Source organism: Vollenhovia emeryi, unplaced genomic scaffold (genome assembly GCF_000949405.1).
Source record: "Vollenhovia emeryi isolate VEMERY1.0 unplaced genomic scaffold, V.emery_V1.0 DF939128.1, whole genome shotgun sequence".
In the NCBI taxonomy this organism is placed as follows: domain Eukaryota; kingdom Metazoa; phylum Arthropoda; class Insecta; order Hymenoptera; family Formicidae; genus Vollenhovia; species Vollenhovia emeryi.
Genome location: NW_011967238.1, coordinates 1,617,396 through 1,630,636, shown reverse-complemented (window position 1 = coordinate 1,630,636; position 13,241 = coordinate 1,617,396). Strand labels below are relative to the sequence as shown.

General features: G+C 37.5%; 1 protein-coding gene across 5 annotated transcripts in view; it reads right to left on the bottom strand.

Annotated features, from left to right (window-relative positions):
• Nucleotides 1-13,241, bottom strand: part of LOC105568593 (ELKS/Rab6-interacting/CAST family member 1) — a 62,527-nt gene that overhangs the window by 43,044 nt on the left and 6,242 nt on the right. The gene's annotated exons all lie outside the window — the stretch shown is intronic.

Genomic DNA, 13,241 nt, shown 5'->3' with positions numbered 1-13,241 from the left:
ATTAACCATCGGAAACACCATTTAATTGGTTTATCCGACGAAAATTTTTCTCAGTGTATAGATCGTTTTCAATTTTATCGAGATTAGAACGAGAAGAATTATAAAATAGAAATTAGTAATAATAACTATTGTAAAATTATAATTACCATAGAGCTAGAGAGATAATTATACTTTGCGTATTAAGATAATTATTTTTAGCTTGAAATTCATCTAGTTTATTAAAGACGATATGACTGTCTGAATATAGGAGCGATCTCGAACGATGAAGCGGTTTTTAGGACAGTGACAATTTCGGCAATTACGAATTGCACTCAAAATATTAACAAGAAACAGACGGTCGTCGTGAAAGTTCACTTGTGCACGCGTCGCTACGCCGACAGTCATATTATACGACCGGAAACGCGCGCGGTTACTTGTCTCCGTCGTATGTACCATTTACTCTCATATGGATGTACTTTCGAGTGGTATTGTTCCACCCAAGCTCTCCGGTCTGGGCTCGTTAGACATCGTTAATGACGCCGACGACGCGACGTGAGCACGTCGGTGGACAAAAGTCGCGTCGCGAAAAAAAAAAGAAGAAAAGCTTCCTAACTCGTACATTTCCGACACAGTGCGATTAACAAACGCATATGTTGCATACCGATACGCTACCTTGTTGATTAAAGCGCTTTGCGACACACGTCCTCTCGTCGCACTGATTAAACGAGTGTTTTAATTTTATCCAAATTCAAAGACTTTGCTCCTAAAAGTAATGTATATTATTTTTATGTAAAACATGGAAGATAGAAACCGGGTTCACTGTATTGTGAGGCAACCTTTCAGTATCCAGTACGTACTTTTTTAAATACCTAAATGGTAACAAACAGTACATGAAAAAAATAGCAACTAAATGATAAGGAAATAAATAGCAAATAAAAATCCTGAAACATGTTAACTTAAAAAGTAGGAAAAAATTCAGTCCGTAAATAACAATCGAAGATCACTTAATTAGCCTAATTTTTAAGTTTATAAAAATGGTCCATCGTCTTGTTTATTCTACAGGAGTAATGTGTATGTGTTGCATATAAATGTAAGCAACAGTAATCCCAAACGAGGATTGCGGCATATTACACAATCTGTGGCAATGCAATAAAATGAACGAAATCCATCACGAGACATAATTAACTGACAAAAAAAACAACATTTCGATAAAAAAAAACGATCGGGGTTTATGGCAAAAGATACGTATGTATACGCGTGAAAAAGGTTTCATCGAAATGTTATCGGCTGCATAGCAGGATCATGCAACGAATATCTGCGAATGTGTAACAAGAGGAGCACTAGTAAACGAATATTCTCCAATTCCTACGGAAACCAATGCGTTCAATATTACCGATTGACCTGATTTGGCGTGCGTGGAATCAGTGCTATGCGACGTCATGGGGGGGGGGGGGATGCGGAGGCAGAGGATTGCGTTCTAACATGCGTGACGTCATTCTCTCCTCCCTCCCCCTCCCTCCCTCCCCGTTATTCACCCATGGTCTCTGCGTGATCCATTCGTACCATAGTCGAATTTTGTTAGCAAAAGTCTTCGACATCATCGACAAACCCATTACATTTCACAGCTATCCGAATACTTATTATATTATTATATATTTTACTAATTTTATATTGTTCTCTCTCTCCCCCCCCCTCTCTCTCTCTCTCTCTCTCTAATATGTTTCATTTATTTACTACCATATATTTGCCTTTTAATATTAAAAATTGATAGCTACATTGCAAATTAAATGCGCTCATAAAATTGACAATTAATCAAGGCTATTTATCTGTTTACATGTTTACTTAATTCGTTAAAATCCTTTTTAATTTTAGATACCAAAAGCTCTTTAATTAAAGATATAATTAAATTTTTGCTAAAATACAGAGATTTAACTGCGTATAAATGTTTGGGACAAGTCGTCGCTTTTTTTTATTAGAAATCGCAAGACATTTATGGCATGAAATATCGCGAAACTCGATAAATACGTGATAAAGGGACAGGCAATATTGTCAAGTGCGTGCGCACGTTCGATGCATATTCACGTAAATATCGAATATAGTGAGTCAAGTGCTCATAACATCGTCAAGAACAAATGCTATTTAAACGCTTAGCACGTCGTTCGATTCGTCAGATTCTCGTTAAAATACATATAAAATTTACAGCGTGTGCTAAAATGTTCTTATCGATTTTATCATTTTATTAGACCAACCAATAAAACGAGAAGTACTGTTCGCAGACATTCGATAATAAGTTCAAGGAAGGCCGCGCTCTCAAAATATACCATTAGATAATAATTTCCGAATGCTCCTTGAGCGAAGGATGCTATAAATATTGCGTAAACATTTTGTCAAGACGCGACACGAACGGGAGATCCAAGAAGCGGAAAGGAGTATGGAGGTTTGGAGTTTAACCGAAGCCCCTCTTAAGACGAGATCCTATTAACGATCGAGCGCGGACCTTATGTTCCTTGTAACGTACCAGATGCACCTTTGACATGAAAATCGCTAGTCTAGCCTCACAGCTAATACACGTAATCAGTACTGTTAAATGAACCGCAATGTTTAATCAGGAAGTCCGCAAACATTATCTAACAAGAAACGTCTTTATCTGGGGTAACGTCTCATGATGGTCGTTTGGAATCTTGTCGCATGTAATAGGTGTGTATACATGTGTTAATTTCAAGCGCTCTTATTTAATTTGATGCCTTTTCAAATTTACATCGTCGGACTAGTTGCAAATACAATTGTGTAAATAATTTTAATTAATAAAACTGATCTGACAAAATTATATAAAACTGCAGAACCTTTTCCTTCTTACACGTTGTTTTATAAATTTATATGTTCATGTAAATTTTACTTATTATTATTTATTATTTATATTTATATCTGCATTTTATGTGATATTAAAAGTGGACAAATAATTTTCCTCCAAATTTTTAACACGACAAAGTGTTAAGAGACAAGATACAAAAGAATTTCCAAAGTTTCTATTATGGGATTGTTTGTGTATCTCTTGCAAGCTATGCACACCAGCTGTGTAAACGGTCATTTCTGATCTAAGCAATCAGAAAATAGCATAAGTAGATTTTATCATAGACTAAAACCACAGCAGGACAGACAGTGTTCCGGTGAACAGTGTTTCGTCGGTCAAAGAAACGTTTTCGCGATCCAATTTTAATCAACGTGCACAAATACGGAGAATCACCGATATCGACTCTTTCCGGCATTCAGGGAGTAACTTCAGATCCATACAGTTAGATTCGTATTTACTTCCACTATAAGTCAGAAATCCTAGAGATAAGCAAGTACATTTTGTCACAAAAACTAATTACAAAAGATATTATAAATGTTCACGAACGTTAATGCCATTTTTTAATCAACTTCGAATATCAGTCTGTGCCATTTTTTAAAGTTTTATGTATTTTAAGTTTAATGAAAGAAGTTCTCTGGATAAATATGTTTATATGTTTTAAGTTTTATGTAAAAATATTTTAGACTTATAAATATTAATTCTAATAAGATTAAAAGAAAATTAAAAACGGTTCACTAATATCTTTTTCATTAAAATATTAATTCTTGCTTTCAAGCTTTATACATTTCTCTATAGATAATACGATATATCTATTCTCAACAATTTTCAACCTGTCAGCGTGCAATTCGAGTGAAAATTGATTAATAAGTTCGTAATAAATAAGTCCACTAAATTAGTTCTTAAAGCGTAAATAATATTTTATCTATCTTCAGCTCGGTTTTATTTATTAACAATATTTTCCAACGTATAAATCCAATTAATCCACTTTTTAAAGTTTCTGTTTCAGGACTTGATGTCGTTAAAACTAAAGAATCCAACACTATAATGTGCTCACAGAGCATAATTTCGCGAACGTTCACGGTCAATCAGAACAATCGGAACAATAAGAATCCACGATCAAACTCTCGGCGGAAAATCCATGCGAGTGGGCGAGTCCTACAGTGCAAACGATCCAGTTGCACGAACTACAGTACCATGGCAATTATATGGCACATTGATCTCCGCTTTTCTTGGGGTCGTTGTACCCACAAATCGATTTCCAAGAAACGGGGCAAGGGTGGCGGCGCGCGGTCAATTCTCTTGGGCAAATAACAGACACCCAGCCGCATATCCTTCACCCTACGAGATATCTGACGTTTGGATTAACGTGTTTGCAATCTTCGACTAGTTTTAGCAAAGCGACAGAAGATACACATGCGCACATAAAGTACACACATCGATTTGCGCGTGTACATGGAAAAATAGATGCGAGAAATCATGGATGACTCGAGATCGAATCGATCTCGTTTAACGGGATGGAAACCTGAAGGATAGCTATCCTGGGAGGAGACGTGTTAAGTCCAAAGATAGCTTCAGTTTCCAAGGGTAGAAAAAGACGATCGTTCAATTTCTGACAGTGGCGCACACGACGGAGTGGCCCGACATTTAAAATGTTTGCGTTTCGTGGGGAGCAATCTTGATATTTTTTCCCTCGAGAAAAGTGGTATTTTTCCAATATATGGTTGAAAAAATTCAAATAAAAATACTATTTTGGGGGAAACAGTACTGTAGAATCCTTATTGTGTAAATTATATAGAAATTGTTCGTTTTGCAACAAAAATATGTAGAATATAAAAATTGCATTTTCCAGAAAATCTAAAAAGAATTCCTTTCGAATTCCCGAATTATAAAATAAATTCTTTTTTCTTCCTGTTTCTGTTCCAAAAAAACCTTTTTTAGTTCCAAAAGAATTCGCTTTTTTGTCACCCAATTCTGAGCTCTTTTTTTTAATACAAACGAAATTCTTTGCATTACAGAATAACTTTAATTTATACTCCAACAAGATGCCGAAAGCTATTTTTCTATGAAATTATTTTTAAATTCATTTTGTACAGATTACGTTAATTCACTAAAAAATTTAAAAAAGCGAATTCTTTTTCAATTTATAAGTCAACTGTGCTATTTGAAAGCTACCTTTAAAAAAAATGTACTTCATATGCATGTCGCTAAAGTGATAATCGACAAAGTTTCAAATTTAAATGTAAAATAATTTAAAATTACCATAAGCCAATTTATCCATACGAAATATTTGCACAAACATATCCAAAGTTTACAGAAATTCTGAGGCGGTACGAGCTGCTTCGTAAGGGTAAATATGAAGCTACTATACTATATGAACAGTAATTTAAATTACCGATCACGCGGCGGACGATAAATGCTCATATTTATTCACGAGAGTCCCAGTGGGAGAAAGCTCTTCTTAAGATTCTCGACGAGACTTTGTGCGGATCACCGGACATTCGGGCAGTTTTAAATGATGCGCCGAAGCGAATGTTAAACGAACGTAACTTGTTCCGTCGTTTAAAAAGTCTTTCGTCGAGGGAAGTTCAGTCAGTTCCACATCTCGATCTTCTTCCCTCTTGCTCGGCAGTTTTCCGGGCGAGCTTCCCAACGAGGTTGTTATCGATCGACCGCGCGGTCCTTTGTCGTTCGCGTTTCCTGTGAAATTCGCCTCGGCGTAATCAACCGTTCGCGAAAATAAATGCTGCAAAGCCGCACGAGTATCGCAATTAATAACGCAGCGCGATAAACGCCCCATTCTCGCGGTTTTTCAGATCGTCCCTGACGAATTGGAATTAATTTTCGAATTAAACTGGTAAATATATAAAATGCAGCAGGTCGTCAATAAAAACTTTCGCCACGGTTTTAACGCGGACTACGAATTTAAGCGTCAACATGTTTAAACAAGTAACAGGTCCGTTTATTAAATTTAAATCCTGTTTAAGGTCAACGATGTCACGATGTTATCATAGAAAACTCGCCCTTTCTTCACTCGTGCTCTCAAGTCGAATTAGATTATATAATAAAAATTTTGCTTTTACGGTGCAGATATTTCCATGTGGTAAAACTTCATTTGAATGGAATTTATTATCGAACAATTGTATTATCGAATGTAATAATATTATTACTTAATAGTTCTCATGTTATATGAGTTACAGTTTTAATTAAATCATGATATTGTATTAAATCCGATGGTAAAATGAGAAAGAGAGATTTAAAAAGTGTACCCGGTTGAATATCTGAGTTTTTAATTTTAAACACACACTAAATTCCTGAACCAAAAATGTATATCGCAAGAGGATGGGCACGAGAGAATAAGAACGACGAGACGGGGGTGAGGGAGGAGAGAACGATGGCGGAGTAAAAGCAGAAGCGTTATCGAGCGGTACCGACTCGACCTCTCCATCCTTCTCCCGAGCTTTCGTTCTCTCTTCCTCAGCTTCTCTCTCGTTGTCAGGCATGGGGTGCCTTTTATCGTCTTCTCTTTGTCTCGCCCACGTTTTCCGCCCACTCGCAGCCTCGCGTACCACACCACCGAGAAAGAAATCGGAGTAGGCCGGCCGGAGGGCTTTCCACCCGATTTTCCCGACCGATCCCGTGGCCAACCTGATCACCGCTCGTGTATCATCGACAGCTAAATGGAACGAGGTGCCCTAAAGGTGAGTAACGCTATACGAGACAACGGTTTCGAGGGGCGGCTGCAAAGTTCCCAGACTTTATAAGCGTATAAGCTGTCAGCGCATCTCTGTCCAATCTCTTTCGGGATGGCCTTTTTACGGTAAAGACAGAAAAGCCAAATTATACAAATTTAAATCACGACTACACTTATGATGCGGTCGAAACTTCGAACCGAGATGTCAGATAATTGTTTCTAATTTTCAAAATGACCGAACGATTTTATTTTAGAGAAAACGCAAGAGCTTGTTAAATAATAAAAAATATAGTGTCCAGTGCGCAACTCGATCTTCAATTCGATCAATAAAGAATATGTTTAAAAATTAAACGGATCTGTTGCCGCAGTTTGTTGGTGCTGAAACTATTTAAAAAAAAGTTTTAACTTGTCGCGAAAAGCAAGAGAATAATTATCCTGAGGCGAGCCGACGCTGTTAAATTGCCACTGTTTTGGAGAAAGTGACCCCGCGCACAAATCGATACTGATTTAAGAACCAAGTTACGTTCAAATTTGCCTCCGGTTAGCAAGTAGAGCAGCTGATGAAACTTTCAGATGTTGCACCGAGGTCACTCTTTGTCGTTCTTTGATCCATTCGTCCCCCGCGATACGTCCTCGTTTTCCTTTGAAATGGAGAGAAGTCCCACGGCTATCATAAGAGTCCAATCTATTTCGGAGTGCCATTCAATATTGACCATAATCTTTCTTCGGAGACAAATCCGTGAAAAAAAATGAGTACTTGGAAAATTTCCGTTCATAAAACTAAAGATTTCTTCGGCTTCGACTGTACAATATCAAAGCAACATAAAAATTGCCATTTCTATTGTATACGTATATAATAAAATAATTGTCAAAAATTACAATTCCTATTATATCTCGTCGTTGTATATTTAAATTCAATAATTAGATTTTAACATTATGCATGCGACACTGACTTCAAGCAACTTCGATACGCATACTTTTAATTTGAACGCGATTTTATGATTGCGTTTCATTTCGTAACAATTACTCGCGAATCCTATTTCGTGACTATACTTTGTTCTCTTCAAAGTAACTAATTAGAGAGCCTGCAAGGAAACGGAGTGAAATTGTTCTGACAAATTACTGGGATATTTCCGCTTTTAAATATCCTCAGTAGCTATATATTATATAAAAGTAGCAGATATCTTGTCGGTTGGTTTTGGCATATATCAGTGCATTCTTTGTGTAAGCCATCTCTTTCCAGCCCTTTCCTTCATCCTGCTTAATTATTATCTTTCGTATACTTAAATAAAGGAACGCGCGGTATCCGAGCGATTACGTCATAAAGCACCGAATAGTTTGGGCAAAATTTCTGTCAAACAAAACATCCGTTTTTGTCTTTCCCAATTGTCTTTTTGTGAATCAAGTAGTATAAATAAAATATACGTTTTGGCTCCGCTAGTTTTAACTACGTCAAAAACGCACGCACGTCGTATTCTTTTTGTTATTCATATATTATAGTATGTTATTTTGGTTTTTCCCCGCGATCCCTTTTCCTTATTGCACTAATACCTGCGAAAACGTATGTAAATGTATACGATGTGCGAATGTAAGTGAGTGCTAAGCTCGGATCCGTGGGTTCACTAACAATAAGCCCAAATGCGGAATTAATGTACGATCCCGAATTTACAACCGGCAGCGTAATCTCGCGCCACATCGCCGTAAAACTGTGACGCATACACACGTGTCTGTTAATTACGTCAATACACAGGAAACACACAAGTCGGGGGCGATATCAGCGCGACATATCAAACCTGGGGTAAAAAAAAATTGGCGGGCGTCCATCGCGGATCGATAATATATCGCCCGCAAATACAAAAAGGTCAAGATATTGTCGGGATTCCTCGTAACGTGACATTAAACACGACATTAAAAGAATTATGAAATTAATCGAATCTACCGAGAGATTGAGTTGTACAATTCATTCACGAGTCATGGTATTTTTATAAGAAACATTATAAAAGAGATTGTGCGAGGATCTGCCTTGTCCTGCAAAATTGCAGGGACGCGTCGTATATATCGATTAAATCGCAGTTGATCCTATTTTTATTCATCGCCTCGCGACTCTCCGGACGTCTATTGGCAGCTTCTCGCTTTCTCTCTCTCTCTCTCTCTCTCCCTCTCCCCCTCCCCCTCTCTCTTTCTCCACAAATCTATTTCAATCTGCGTTGCAAACTGAAACGGATCGTTCGCATCGATTCGCGGCGCGCGTCCAGTCGCCGGCGAATGTCAAGAGACAATTGATTTCTTTCCCCTCCGCGTGCAATGGTGCATCAATTGCTGCAGTTTGCATAGCGGTCGTGCATAAACGCCGTTCGATGTCGCCGACAATTGTTTCGGCAATTTCGCCGGTCATTGCCATTCTTCGTTACTTTTATTGCCGCGTCTCCGTTACAGGCAATAACCTGTAACAACACACCTATCGGACGTTATCATAAGCGCGGGCGTAACTGACCGAGGCAGTGCTACTTCACGTGTTTCTAAGCTTGCCCCTTATCGCACAGGAGAGTCTTTCTCCGTAAAATTTTCTAATCGCACGAAACAATGTGTATTTAAAATACGCATTTTTGAAATCTTGCTTTCACTTCGTTAAGTTCCACAAGATATTCTTCTACATACAAGAAATTATAAATGCCCAATTATTTAAAAAAAGAGATGTAACTTAGCTTTTACTTTGGTAGTGACTTGACGATATTTTTACTTCTTGTTAATTAATCCGTTTAATTGTTAGTATTTGCAAATCAATTGGTCGAACAAGCATTTTCCAATAAATTGAACACTTTTTTAAACTGATTCGCAACATACTTATCTCGTGTCATGTTTATTTAAGCACTTACATTAGGCCGATAAAATCCATATTAAGGTGTGCTCTTAGTATTAAATGCCCCATGCGAAAATATCGATCCTGAATGCATTGGCCAAAATGATTTTTGTAGTAATTACTTTTGTAGTAACTTGACGGGCCAACGCCCGTGAAAGCTTAAGAGGAGTGTAAGATAAACCTGTAGAACGCTATTGAGACGTACATTTTTGCGCTCGATTGAATCAAGTAGCATGCGATTGACGTGCATACTAATCGTTTTTGTTTCGATCAGCGCGAATACAGGTCGCACATATGCGGAAGAATAAGCGTTTTCCTAGATAACGTGCGGGTGGAACCATCGATCGTAAGCGTCGAATAAAAGTGGAGTTTATCGGATGTCCCCGATATAACCCAGATGTCCCGGCACACGACCCAGATAGAAGGGCAAGCTTCCCAATGAAATGAATTTCTCAACGCTCCAACATGTTTCTGATTTATTTTGATAACGCGGTGAGTCTAATTGAGACGCGATGTGCCAAAGTTACGAATTCAACAGGATGTACAAAAGTTATGAATTAAACACGGAGAACGTAGGCTCACAATTTTTAGAATCAAGGATCGACTAAATAAAATCATTCTTTCCGCTCTCTAAAAGTCAATCGGTGCATTATCACCGAAAACAGTTATAAGTATAGCACTGAATTATTTGGGGCTACTTATAACTGCAAATCAGTGAATATTGACTGTTTTCAGTGATGATCTACTTTTAATCTACTCCAATTAACTTTTAGAGAACGCGTTTCCGTTTTATTTCATAATCATAAAAATATAAGAATCGATAGCACAATGCAGATTTTATTATAATATTAATTAATGTTGATAAAGCTGATAGAGTTTATTAAGAGACTTCTTACTGTTCGTGAAACTAATAAGAGTTTTATAGATATTCTACGGGTATTCAAATTGTTGCACATTTTTAAACGTTGGCGTCGAACATAATAACGAGACTGGAATGTTATTAACTGTTGTATCGGATAGCACGAGTTGCATTGCGTACGAAAATAAGAATTTTTTGATATAACAATTTTAATTATCAGAATCGACGTTCTATGCTTTTCATCCGCGAAAAAATTTTTTGCCGTTTTGAAACGGATACCACAAATAGACTGTTCGATAAACTACTTAAAAGATTCCATTTTCACAAGAAACAGAATTATGCACTAAAAATATAACGTGTAAAAACTTCTGTGGTATTTTTTTAAATCGTGTGCATAGCTTTCCAAATTTATTGAAATTTATCGTAACATGCAATTCGATATTTTCAAAGTAAAAAATATAATAAACTCCAATATTGTGAATTCGGTGTTTTTCTGTAAACGAAGGAGGAAGAGAATCGTTAGATAACGACGACAATTATGAGTATGTATGGGAACTATAGTATATTTTATATTCTGTGTCAAGGTAAGGGTTAATAACTTCAACAAGGAATTATTCCATGAAAGGGACTTTTTACAGCTAACTTACAATTTATAACGATGCCTCTCATAGTTTTTTATTTGTTATTTTAATTATCAAAAAATAATTAAAAAGTTTCTGCGACAAATGAGTGAAACGATTATTTGCTAATTAAAAGTGCGCAAAGTAATTCAGGCTTATTACGTTAAAATGGACATGTAGATTAAAATGTCGAAAGCAAATCTTTTTCTCAAAAATTTCTCACTAATACGGAGTTCTCGCGGTGACGAACACATATAAAAGATGATTTTCTCGTTGGAGAAATGTTAGTCTTTTCTAAAAACGGATGCACGGTCGCCTCTTGACATAAACTGGACAAGGTTTATTAGCCTCGATAACCGTTTGAACTTTTTATGAAATTTATGTAACATATATTACTTCGACATTCACGTTTATCTAGAGCTCAACCTATTGTCGGCGAAAGCTTTTTCTGTCCTTATAAATCCGTTCGATATCGATCGTGTCCGAGGCTGGACTTAGTTATCGTGTTTTCCATGCCTCAAGGTTGTTGCATAATAGACTATAATTTACGTCTGGGAAATCATTTGCGGATTTTCACGAACGTTTTCTCTCGCATTCAACGTCGTTTCAGCTAGGCGGTTGTAAAGAACTGATTCTGCGGAAGCAAGCGCAATGTTTAAAAGGCCAAAGTTACGCTATAAATTATAATAAATACCAACACGTTGACACAATAGCATGCGCCGCCTACTAGCATATTGGAAATCATTTTCTTATTACAATAGATGGAGACGTTGTAGTAAAGTATATAACGTATAGGACAGGCGACAGCAATTTACGCTGTGCCGTATTATTATCTTATATAATATGCATTTGCATCGCATATTATTACAGCCCCTCTATTACACGAATAGAGAAAGATGTCAAAATAATTTAATATCGCGAAATCCTTCGGTGCTTTTCACATCGTCATGACATTTACGCATTGTCTGCGAGTCAGTATTAAACATGAATATGTTATACCATGAATAAAACAGACTACTATTATATAATAATGCATGCAGCATGCATTAAAATTGACGTGGCATCCAGTCGGCAAAATTCGGCAAATCGTACTCGTAACTATTTCATGTTAGAAATTGATTTAATTTCCGTCGCGATGACAGCGTCGTTAAATGTAAAATATACTGCATAAGTCGCGTGTCGTGGGGAAACAAATCGAAGCTCTCCGTCGCAATCAATACGAAAATACGATAAAGTGATACGAGACGAGATCAAGTCGCTTTATATATGCATATATGCAAGCTTCACTGGAATTTGTGTCTCGAAACTTCATTCGCGCGACTTTTAAAACATCGAATCTACCTGGCCCGATATCTTGGACGCCGCCAATTGAAAGGCGACATTTTCGCGCGCGCGATCGCGGTGTAAAAGCACAATATATCCGTATATATCGATCGGCCTAAATATAACGAGACGGATCAACGAGGCCCTATGCCACATGTGGCATAAGTATGGCGCGACCGCATTGTTCCGTGTTCAACGACTAAATCCGCGTCTCGCCTTCGTCGCGAGGGAACGCTTCTATAATGTCTCAAGGATATTCTCCGCCGCTGATCGGCGCGTGTCCTTCGACATCCCGCCATTTATTAATCATTCATCGACGGCGTCAGAATAAACAGTGGCCCGATCAATACGTACAGCGGGTGTAAATACGAGAATGTAATTTAGCATCAATGGGCAGAAGGAAGAAATAATGAGAGGAACGTCAGATCATCGCGATTAACCCTGTATTTAAAACGTGGGACTAGGGACCCTCTAATCAGAGTCTGGACATGCGGTATCCAGCTTCTGATTGGTTCGCCGTGTTTATGATTTTCCCCACTGAATTTTGAATTGACAATTTTAATCCACCTGTATAGTTTTACAAACGACGCGATATCTAGCGTATAGGAAACGCATTTACGTCATAAGCGTCGTCTACAATAACCGGCGTAAGCGTGGAGTAAGAAGTAAGAGTAGGAGTAACGTTTTTGGCGTAAGCTGTTTACGCCGACTCAATCTACAATACGGTGAAGTAGGTGTTGTATAGGCATGCGTGAAAAGGCGTAAGAGTAAGAGTAGGCGTAAGAAATAAAAATAATTCATTTCGCTTACGCCCTTACTCCAGCTCTATTATACCGGAAGTAGCTCTCTTACGCCTACTCTTACTTCTTACTCCACGCTTACGCCGGTTATTGTAGACGACGCTATACTCGCATTTGACTGGTGAGAGAACTTTGTTACGTTTAAATAATTTTTCTTTCTATGCTCGGAATAGATATTTCTCTTCCAGCTGTATTTTTATACCGAAAATATAAAACAGCACAAACTTTTAGTTTTGCCATGTTTTCCGGTTTTGTTTA